At 36.4% G+C, this 11,400-nt stretch overlaps 1 pseudogene; it reads left to right on the top strand.

Annotated features, from left to right (window-relative positions):
• Positions 1–9,713: 9,713 nt before the first annotated feature.
• On the top strand, positions 9,714–10,418 carry LOC123841747 (dynactin subunit 6-like; annotated as a pseudogene).
• The last annotated feature ends 982 nt before the right edge of the window (positions 10,419–11,400 follow it).

The following is an 11,400-nucleotide window of genomic DNA, read 5'->3' as shown; positions in this document are numbered from 1 at the left end:
ATTTGGCCATTGTAGATAATGCTGCTATAAACATTGGGGTGCATGTATCCTTTTGAATTAGCATTTTTGTATTCTTTGGGTAAATACTTAGTAGTGCAATTGCTGGATAGCATAGTTCTATTTGCAAAACACACTCTTAAGAGAAAAAGACAAACCAGATCTGTAAAATACATATCCAATTAAGGACTGGCATCTAAAATATACAAAGAAAAAACTCAACAATAACAAAACAAACAACCTAATTAAATATGGGCAAAAGATTTGAACAAATATCTCATAAAACAAGATATACAGATGACAAGTAAGCATGTGAAAAGATGCTCAACATCATAATTATTTAGTGAATTGCAAATTAAAATAGTAATAGGAAACCACTACAAACCTACTAGAATGTCTAAAATCCAAAACACTGCCAAATGCTGGCAAGGATGAGGAACAAAAGGAATTCTCATTCATTACTAGTGGAAATGCAAAATAGTACAGCCAATTTGGAAGACAGTTTGGCAATTTCTCACAAAACTACACATAACCATAGAATATGATCCATTAATCAAACTCCTTGGTATTTGCCCAAATGAGTTGAAAATAATATCCATACAGGAGAGAGGCTAGGAAGATGGTGGAGTAGGAGGATCCTAAGCTCACCTCATCCCACAGATACAACTAGGTAACACTCACATCAACATAAATAAACCAGAAAATGATCTGAAGACTGACAGAACAAACTGCACAACTAAAAGTACAGAAGAAGTCACATCAGAGAAGGTGGAAAGAGTGAAGACATGGTTTGAGAGAAAAATGGACCTTGGGTGTCCATGGTGGGGAGGAAGCCAGTGGTGCAGAGAAGGGCAAGAAACACACTATCACACTGGGGATCCTGCATGGGGCAGACAAATCCCCATAATATTTAGCTTTGAAAGGGAGAAGGGCTGAATTTCATGAGTTCTTACGACCAGTGGAACTTAAAGCCTGGAATTTTAAAAATCTGCAGGATCTGCTCTAGGAGAGCCCTGAGGGCAACAGGAAGCTGAGTCCCCACCCTTGAAGAGACAGTAGGACAAACAGTCCACAGAGATACAGACTGGAAGCAGCAATTTGAAAAACGATGGGGGCAGACAGGAGGGAGAATGATTTACTCATCTCAGAGTGTGGTCCAGAGAGGCAGGGATCATGGGGAGACTCCTCCAGGAACAAAGTAGCTGGCACATGCCATTTTCCTCCCCAACACACCCAGCATAAACACAAAGCCACCTGTGGGAACTCGCATGGTGCCCACACTCACTACCTTATACCAAAACCTGCCCCTTGTGCTTCTGTGGATGCACCCTTCCCAGTCACACTTGCCTCAGTTCCGGCACTGTGGACCCCTCCCCCAGAAGAACTGCACAAACCCAACCAACACCTCATCTCCTGACCCATACGTTTTGTGGGAATTCAGTTCTGGTGGTGGTGGCAGGTCTCACTTAGCAAACAGACTGGTGCATACCTTGTTAAAACACATGCCACCCTCACTGGGAACCAAACACAGCTCACAGCAGGCAAAGAGAGCCACTGTAGACAACTGGACTGAAGGAAAAAGCAGCCAGAACTCTACAGAAGGGCACATACAACACACATACAAGACACTCCCTGAAGTGCCAAGTCCTGGGGAACAGGGGATACTGTGCTGCAGGGCATTATAGGACCTCTTCTTCATAAGGCCATTACCTTCAAGAGCAAGAGACATAGCTGACTTTTCCAAAATACAGAAACAGAAGAGTTAGAAAAAATAAGGAGACAGAAGAATATTTCCCAAATGAAAGAACAGGACAAAATCACAGCAAGAGACCCAACCAAGACAGATATAAGTAATATGCCTGATAGAGAATTTAAAGTAATGATCATAAAGATACTCACTGGACTTGAGAAAAGAGTAGAAGATATCAGTGAGAAATTAACAAAGAGATTAAAAAGAGGCAATCAGAGATGAAGAACACAAAAACACTTGATAGAATAGAGGGGATGCTAGATGAAGCAAATGAATTAATTAATGACCTGGAAGAGAGAGTAATTAAAAGTAATCAAGCTGAGCAAATAAAAGGAAAAAATTATGTAAATGAAGAATAGTCTTAGGGAACTCAGTGGTCAATCAAGCATAATAACATTCACATTATAGGTTAAAGAAGATGTGGTATATATATACAATGGAATATTATGCAGCCATCAAAAGGAATGAGATCTTGCCTTTTGCAATGACGTGAATGGAACTGGAGGGTGTTATACTGAGTAAAATAAGTCTATCAGAGAAAGACATGTATCATATGACCTCACTGATACAAGGAATTCTTAATCTCAGGAAACAAACTGAGGGTTGCTGGAGTGGGGGGTGGGGTGGGAGGGATGGGGTGGCTGGGTGATAGACACTGGGGAGGGTATGTGCTATGGTGAGCGCTGTGAATTGTGCAAGACTGTTGAATCTCAGATCTGTACCTCTGAAACAAATAAGGCAATATATGTTAAGAAAAAAAAAAGAAGATAGCAGGAGGGGAAGAATGAAGTGGGGGAAATGGGAGGGGAAGACGAACCATGAGAGACGATGGACTCTGAAAAACAAACTGAGGGTTCTAGAGGGGAGGGGGGTGGGAGGATGGGTTAGCCTGGTGATGGGTATTGAGGAGGGCACGTTCTGCATGGAGCACTGGGTGTTATGCACAAACAATGAATCATGGAACACTACATCAAAAACTAATGGTGTAATGTATGGTGATTAACATAACAATAAAAATATTTTTTAAAAATTCACATTATAGGGATCCCAGAAGGAGAAGAGAGAGAAAATGGGGAAGCAAATTTATTTGAAGAAATAATAACTGAAAACTTTCCTAATCTAGGGAAGGAAACAGATATCCAGATTCAGGAGGCACAGAGATTCCCCAAAAAATCAACACAAAAAGGTCTACAACAAGACACATAGTAATCAAAATGGCAAAAAGTAGTACTAAAGAAAAATTTTTAAAGCAGCCAGAGAAAAGAAGACAGTTACATACAAGGGAAGGCCAATAAAGCTATCAGCAGATCTTTCACCACAAACTTTGCAGGCCAGAAAGGAGTGGATGATATATTCAAAGTGCCAAAAGGGACAAATCTGCAGCCAAAAATACTCTATCCAGCAAGGTTATCATTCACAATAGAAGGAGAGATAAAGAGTTTCTCAGACAAACAAAAACTAAAGGAGTTCATGACCACTAAACCAGCTCTACAAGAATTATTAAAGAGGACTCTTTGACTGGATGAGGTGCCTGGGTGGCTCAGTTGGTTAAGCGTCTGCCTTCAGCTCAGATCATGATCCTGGGGTCCTTGGATCGAGCTCCACATTGGGCTCTCTGCTCAGCAAGGAGTCTGCTTCTCTTTCTCCCTCTGCTCCTCCCCCCACACACTCATGTACTCTCTCTCTCTCTCTAATAAATAAATAAATTCTTTTAAAAAGAGGATTCTGGGGCTCCTCCTGGGTGGCTTAGTCGTTAAGTGTCTACCTTTGGCTCAGGTCATGATCCCAGGGTCCTGGGATCGAGTCCTGCATTGGGCTCCCTGCTCTGTGGGAAGACTGCTTCTCCCTCTCCCACTCCCCCTGCTTGTGTTCCCTCTCTTGCTGTGTCTCTCTCTACAAATAAATAAATAAAATCTTAAAAAAAAGAAGATTCTGAGTAGAAAGGAAAGACCATACGTGAGAGTATGAAAAGTAAAAAACACAAAAGCAGTAACTATTTCTGTAAAAATCAGTCAAGGGATTCATAAAATAAAACAATGTAAAATACGACACCATATACCTAAAATGTGGGGAGGAGAGGAGTAAAGAATAGATTCAAACTTAAGTGACCATCAACTTAATATATACTGCTATATGCAGAAGATGTTATATACAAACCCAACAGTAACTACAAATCAAAAACCAGGAATAGATATGCAAAGAATAAAGAGAAAGGAATCCAGGTATATCACTAAAGAAAGTAAAAAAAAAAAAAAAAAGAAAAAAGAAAGAAAGAAAGAAAGCAAGAGAAGAAAGGATCAGGAAAAAACTACAAAAACAGCAGCAAAACAAGTAACAGAATGGAAATAAATACATATCTATCCATAAGTAATTTGAATGTAAATGGACTAGATGTTCCAATCAAAAGACATAGGGTAACAGAATGGATTAAAACAAACAAACAAACAAACAAAAAACAAGACTAATCTCTATGTTGCCTACAGGAGATTCATTTTAGACCTAAAGACATCTGCAGATTGAAAGTGAGAGGATGGAGAAACATCTATCATGCAAATGGATGTCAAAAGAAAACAAGAGTAGCAATACTTATGCTGGACAAAACAGACTTAAAACAAAGATTGTAACAAGGAACTAAGGGCACTGTATAATAATAATGTGGACAATCCAACAAGAAGATATAACAATTGTAAATATTTATACACCCAACATGGGAGCACCCAAATATATAAAACCATTTATAATAAACATAAAGGAAACAATTAATAGTAATACAGTAATAATAATAATAGGGGACTTTAACACCATACATACACTGAAGGACAGATCATCCAAACAGAAAATCAGCTAGGAAACAGTGGCTTTGGGTGACACACTGGACCAGATAAATTTAACAGAAATATTCAGAACATTCCATCCTAAAACAGAATACACATTTTTTTTTCAAGTACACATGGAACATTCTCCAGAATAGATCACATATTAGCCCACAAAACAAGTCTAAACAAAGTAGAAGATCGAAGTCTTATCATGCATTTTGTTTTTTACCACAATGCTTTGAAACTAGAAATCAACCACAAGAAAAAATCTGGAAAGACGACAAATACACGGAGGTTAAATGAGATGCAACTACATCAAAAACTAATGATGTAATGTTTGGTGATTAACATAACATAATAAAAAAATAAATAAAATCAGTGAGAAAATGAAAAAAAATGAGATGCAACTAAATGATGAATGGGTCAAAGACGAAAACAAAGAAGAAATAAAAAATTACATGGAAACAAGTGAAAATGAAACCATAACAGTTCAAAATCTTTGAGATGAAGCAAAAGCAGTTCTAAGAGGAAAGTTTATAGCAATACAGGCCTACCTCAAGAAGCAAGAAAGATTTCAAGTAAACAACCTTACTTTACACCTAAAGGAGCTAGAAAAAGAACAACAAACAAAACCCAAAACAAACAGAAGGAAGGAAATATAAAAAACTAGAATAGAAATAAATAATATAGAAACAAAAAAGCAATAGAACAGATCAGTGAAACCTGGAGCTGGTTCTTCGGAAAAAATTAATAAAATTAATAAATTTCTAGCCAGACTTATCAAAAAGAAAAGAGAAAGGACCCAAATAAATAAAATCACAAATGAGAGAGGAGAAGTAACAACCAACACCACAGAAATACAATCTAAGAGAATATTATGAAAAACTGTATGTTAACACATTGGATAACCCAGAAGAAACTGATAAATTTCTAGAAACATATAAATTACTGAAACTGAAACAGGAAAAAATAAAACACTTGAACAGACTGATAACCAGTAAAGAAATTGTATCAGTAATCAAAAAATTCCCAACAAATGAAAGTCCAGGACCAGATGGCTTTACAGATAAATGCTACCAAACATTTAAAGAAAAGTTAACACCTATTCTTCTTAAACTATTCCAAAATATAGAAAAGGAAGGAAAATTTCCAAATTTATTCTATGAGGCCAGCATTACCCTGATACCAAAACCAGATAAAGACTCCATTAAAAAAGAGAACTATAGGCTAATAACCTGATTAACACAGATGCAAAATTTCTCAATAAAAAACTAGCAACCTGAATCCAACAATACATTTAAAAAATTACTCACCATAATCATGTGGGATTTATTCCTGGGATGCAAAGGTGGCTCAATATTTGCAAATCAATCAAAATGATACATCATATCAATAAGAGAAAAGATAACCATATGATCATTTCAATAGATGCAGAAAAAGCACTTGACAAAGTACAGCATCCATTCATGATAAAAACCTTCAAATAAAGTAGGTTTAGAGGGAACATACCTCAAAATAATAAAAGCCATATATGAAAAACCCACAGCTAACATCATCCTTAAAGGGGGAAAAACTGAGACCATTTCCCTGAAGGTCAGGAACAAGACAAAGATGCCCACTCTTACCACTTTTATTCAAATAGTACTGGAAGTTTTAGCACTGCAATTAGACAACAAAAAGAAATAAAAGGCACTTAAATTTGTTAGGAAGTAGTAAAATTTTCACTATTTACAGATGATATGATACTCTATCTAGAAAACCCAAAAGACTACTAGAACTGATAAACAAATTCAATAAAGTTGCAGGATACAAGATCAATGTACAGAAATCTGTTGCATTTCTATACAGTAATAATGAAGCAGCAGAAAGAGAAATTTAAAAAACAATCTCATTTACAATTGCACCAAAATAATAAAATATCTAGGGATAAACTTAACCAAAGGGGTAAAAGACCTGTACTCTGAAAACGGTAAAACATTGATGAAAGAAATTCAAGATTACACAAAGAAATGGAAAGACATCCCATGTTCATGGATTTGAGGTATAAATATTGTTAAAATGTCCATACTACCCAAAGCTATCTACAGATTTAATGCAATTCATACCAAAATACCAAAAGCATTTTTCACAGAACTAGAACAAACAATCCTAAAATTTTTATGGAACTATAAAAGACCCTGAGTAGCCAAAGCAATCTTGAAAACGAAAAACAAAATTGGAGATACCATAATTGCAGACTTCAAGTTATATCAGAAAGTGGTAGTAATCAAAACCATATGGTATTGGCATAATGATAGACACATAGATCAGTGGAACAGAATAGAAAGCCCTAGAAAGCCCATAAATAAACCCACAATTGTATGGTCAATTAATCTTCAACAAAGGAGACAAGAATATGCAATAGGAAAAAGTCTTTTCAACAAATGGTGCTGAGAGAACTGGAGAGCTCCATGCAAAAGAATGAAACTGAACCACTTTCTTACACCACACACAGAAATAAACTTAGAATGGATTAAAGCCCTAAATGTGAGATGTGAAACATAACAATCCTAGAAGAGAACATGGACAATAATGACTCTGACATCAGTAGTGGCAATATTTTTCTAGATATGTCTCCTCTCAAGGGAAATAAAAGCAAAAATAAACTATTAGGACTACATCAAAACAAAAAGCTTCTGCAGAGTGAAAGAAACAATCAATAAAACTAAAAGATAACCTACTGAATGGGAAAAGATATTTGCAAATGATACATATGGTAAAGGGTCTGTTTCCAAAATATATAAGGAACTTATACAAATCAACACCCAAAAACCAACTAATCTATCTTAAATATTGGCCAAAGATATGAACAGACACTTCTCCAAGGACGACATCCAGATGGCAAACAGACACATGAAAAGATGCTCAATATCACTCATCCCCAAGGAAATGCAAATCAAAACTACACTGACATACTACCTCATACCTGTCAGAATCGCTAAAATGAAAAACACAAGAAACAACTGTTGGTGAGGATGTGGAGAAAAAGGAACACACTCTTACACTGTTGGTGGGAATGCAAACTGGTGCAGCCACTGTGGAAAACAGTATGGAGGTTCATCAAAAATGCAAAAAACAGTATGGAGGTTCATCAAAAATGCAAAAATGCAAAATACCCTACAATCCAGTAATTGCACTACTGGGTATTTACCCCCCAAATGCAAAAACACTAACTCAGATGAATATATGCATCCCTGTATCTATTGCAGCATTATTTACAAAAGCCATTTTATGGAAGCAGAGCAAGTGTCCATGGATAGGTGAATTGATAAAGAAGAAGTGGTGTATATACATATATATGTACAATGGAATATTAGTCACCCATAAATAAGAATGAAATCTTGTCATTTGAAATGACATGAATGGAACTAGACAGTATTATAGTGAATGGAATAAATCAGTCAGAGAAAGACAAATACCATGTGATTTCACTCATATGTGGAATTTAAGAAACAAATGAGCAAAAGAAAAAAAGGAGAGAGGGAGAGACAAATCAAGAAATAGACTCTTATAGAGAACAAACTGATAGTTATCAGAGGGGAGATGGGTTGGGGGGATGGGTGAAATAGGTGATGAGGAGTAAGGAGGGCACTTGTCACGACGAGCACTGGGTGATGTATGGAATTGTTGAATCACAATATTGTACACCTGAAACTAATGTAACACTGTATGTTAATTATACTGGAATTTAAAAAAACACACACACAAAATGATATCACCTCACACCTGTCACAATGGCTAAAATCAAAAATACAAGAAACAAGTGTTGGTGAGGATGTAGAGAAAAAGGAACACTCATGCACTGTTGGTGGGAATACAAACTGATGCAGCCACTGTGGAAAACAGTATGGAGTTTCCTCAAAAAGTTAAAAAACAGAACTACCCTACAATTCAGTAATTGCACTATTGGGTATTTACCAAAAAAAAAACCCCACAAAAACGTTAATCCCAAAGGATACATGCACCCCCATGTTTATTGCAGCATTATTTACAATAGCCAAATTATGGAATCAGCCCAAGTGTCTATCAAGTAACTAATGAATCACTGAACAATATATCAAAAACTAATGATGTTCTATATGTTGGCTAATGGAATTTAAAAAATAGATGAATGCATGAAGATGTGGTATATATAAACAAAATGATTAGCTTTTAACATATCTCCTTAAGTAGTTTTTACTTGTTTTGCTGTAGAACGAGTGAACAAATGTGTCTGATTATTTAACATTTAACATTATTTTAAATATTTAACATTATTTAACATTATTTTAAACTGTAAAGATATATTTTATCAAGTTTATACTGACAAAACCAAGAATGTGAATTAAAAGATGAAAGTAATGGTCATGTACAAATGAATACTTCAACCTTAGCAAGGAATGGACAGCTCTCTTCCTATTCTACATTTTGAGATACCCCTGCTCTGTCCATTTCTCTGGCCCACTTCCCCTGTGCCCCTCCTTAGCATTCCCACTATAGTCTGTACCCATTTATATTTCAGAGTCTACAGTTTGTTTGTTTTTATTTGTCTGCTTCTAACATAAGGTTATGAAATCCATGATTATGACAAACAATGTTTCATTGGTCTTTGAATATCCAGGGCAAAGAACACTTATGTCAATATGGTGGACAGAACTATCTGCTATAATAATAAATTAATATTTTATAGACAACACAGATAGGAAAAATGCACACTTGTAATAGGGACTTGATATAGTGGATGCTATTTTTGTAGGTATAATTTCTATGACTTTTGAGATTAGCTTTCAAGCAAACTTTTTGGGAACTGTGAGGCTTTCTGAGATAATCTCATTAACAAAAAAATTTTAGCAGCCCCACCAACTATCTAGCAAAATTCTCATTATAAAGCCTGACTTAGCACAGTGTTTTTAACAGCACCTCAGTCATGCATGTGATATAACTTTAAGATTTACAAGATATGCTCAAAATTCACATTAGTATTTCTTAATGTTTTCATTTATATTGTATCATCTTTTACTCAAACTCAATTTAAAGGAAATTTTATATCAGTACTGAAAATACAAAACATGCATTACATGCTATGGTAAATATTTTAAAAAATTAATTCCACGAGTGACAGGGGCCAAACCATGGTGGAGAAGGCTCAAAAGAGTGTAAAGATTGCTCCTGAAGAAGTTGTGTATGTAGAAAGTGAAATCTGGGGTGATGTAACTGTAAGATCTAGGACAGCAATCCACTCTAAAGCACAAATTATTGCAGAAGCCAAGCCAATAGTGACTGGTGAAGGTAACCTAATAGAAGAACAGGTGCTTATCATAAATGCTCACCCTGATAATATCACCCCTAATGCTAAAGACCCATAACTGAAACCTATGATCATTGGCACCAATAATGTGTTTGAAATTGGCTATTATTCCCAAGCCATGAAAATGGGAGATAATAATGTTATTGTATCAAAAGCATATGTGAACAGAAATGTAATATTGACAAGTGGTTGCATCATTGCAGTTTGTTGCAACCTGAATATGTTTGAGGTCATCCCTGAGAATAGAGTGATCAATGGGGAAGACTGCCTTTGTGGTGTGCAGACTGAGCAATCACAGCCCCAGATACTACAGCTGGATTTCCTGATAAAAATCTTGCCAAACTACCACCACCTAAAGAAGACTATGAAAGGGAGCTCAACTCCAGTAATGTGTGAAGACAACAGTGAGATACCTCCTAAGGACTTGGTAATAAGATACCCCCCGAGAGTAAAACTAATTAAATCAACATGTGGTGAGGAAGTATCAGTTTATCAAGACTTGGAGTGGTTCGGGAAGAACATACCTTGAGACTCACCACTTTGGGCACTAATTGCAAGCTTAACTGAACCATCCTTTGATTTGCTAATATGGCCTCCACACTAAAATTCAGGGAAAGAAGGAACTCTGGATGAGAGCACCAGAATTCCATTCTGCACACAGTACATTTAGAGAAGCTTTCTGATTTATACATTAGTTTTGTATGAATTTACTTTGTATAGCTCAGCCCCCAAGTCTGTCAATTTAGTCTATGAATTCTAAATATTCTGATAAAATAGTTTCTGACCCTTTAGGACAAAGAACAAATCAAACCTAGACTGTATTGTGCAAACTTCACTCTGTGGGGCTTCTCCATAGACAGGCTACCAGCCTTCTCTTGTTAACAATCTCTATCTTACTGAGACTGAACTCAAACTTCATCACAGACATTCTAGGGAGTTATGCTAAGTGGTAGGACAAACCCTGACATGCTTGTGACATAAAAAGTAGCAACTGGCAGGAAGAAGAAAGAAACCATTTTATCATAGTGTCTTACTGCAATATGGTGATAGCTCTTGGGTCAAGATGATAGATTTTCACCAGTTGAATAGTATCAAGTTTAGAGAAGTTACTTTACACTGCTCTCTTATTCATCAGTGAACACACACTATAGTAATTATCTATGCTGCATAGAAAATTGCATCCAAATGTAGCAACTTAATACAGTGAACATTTATTATCTTACACAGTTTTGGAAGGTCAAATCTAGGAATGACGTAGCTGGTGGTTCTGGCTCAGTGTGTCTCATGAAGTTCCTCTCAAGAAGTCAGTCAGACCTGGGCGCCTGGGTGGCTCAGATGGTTGAGCGTCTGCCTTCGGCTCGGGTCATGATCTCAGGGTCCTGGGATTGAGTCCCGCGTCGGGCTTCCTGCTCCTTGGGAGCCTGTTTCTCCCTCTGCCTCTCTCTCTCTCTCTGTCTCTCATGAATGAATGAATGAATGAATAAATAAATAAATAAATAAATAAATAAATA

The sequence above is a fragment of the Mirounga angustirostris genome, unplaced genomic scaffold, assembly GCF_029215605.1.
Source record: "Mirounga angustirostris isolate CCGP_5_RB_7025 unplaced genomic scaffold, mMirAng1.0.hap1 SCAF_11, whole genome shotgun sequence".
NCBI classification, from domain to species: domain Eukaryota; kingdom Metazoa; phylum Chordata; class Mammalia; order Carnivora; family Phocidae; genus Mirounga; species Mirounga angustirostris.
This window is presented reverse-complemented; position numbering and strand designations above follow the sequence as displayed.